The sequence below is a fragment of the Brassica oleracea genome, chromosome C8 (genome assembly GCF_000695525.1).
Source record: "Brassica oleracea var. oleracea cultivar TO1000 chromosome C8, BOL, whole genome shotgun sequence".
Classification (NCBI taxonomy): Eukaryota; Viridiplantae; Streptophyta; class Magnoliopsida; order Brassicales; family Brassicaceae; genus Brassica; species Brassica oleracea.
The window spans coordinates 15,491,229-15,491,999 of record NC_027755.1 but is presented as its reverse complement, the minus strand read 5'-3'; positions in this window follow the sequence as shown (position 1 = coordinate 15,491,999).

Genomic DNA, 771 nt, shown 5'->3' with positions numbered 1-771 from the left:
TCATCGCAATAATGTCCTCAGGAAACGGAGCAAGAGGGTTGATAGAAGGACGATCGTTCGGCAACCTCCGAAACAGTGGGATGCAACTCTCCTCAACGGACGCTGCGTTTACACGAACGAAGAAGAAAAACTTCCTCCACGAGTTGAAGTTAGAAGTGAACCCCTTTACCACCGACATGAAGTTCCGAGGAACTAGCCTGTACGTGTATGTATCCCGGATGATCTGTAATCGAAGAAGCGCTTCGAAATGATCAACGGTAAGAGAGAGAGACCATGTTCGTAGCTCAGGACCAGGATCCCTATGAGGTGCTGGATGCTAAGAGGATTCAGTTGGCTTATCGCCACCCCGAAACGACCCAACACACGGACGGTGATCTCGGGGATCGGAAACCATAAACGGCAACGCACTACAAATGCCTCGTAACAAGTAAAGAAGCCCTCGGGGGACTACTAGCGCACTCTCCTTGACAAGGAATCCTGAATTCCACCGCGTCCGAAATATGGTAGAACGACCGCATGACCTCGAGAAATCTGCTAGTGCTCCTACTCGGCGCGCCTTCCCCCACCGGACGACGGTTCATGACCGGGAACGATTTTTCTAAGGGAGGCGTGATCAAACCATAACACGCCACCCACCATGCCTCATTCTCGGTGGAGTCTACCGAATGAGGAACTCATTCCATCTTCGGCACTCGAAGCTCTTCAGAAACATTCGCGGGCAAAGACCCTTTCTTCGAACTCCTCTTCTTACTCGACATCTCGTGTTTTTCT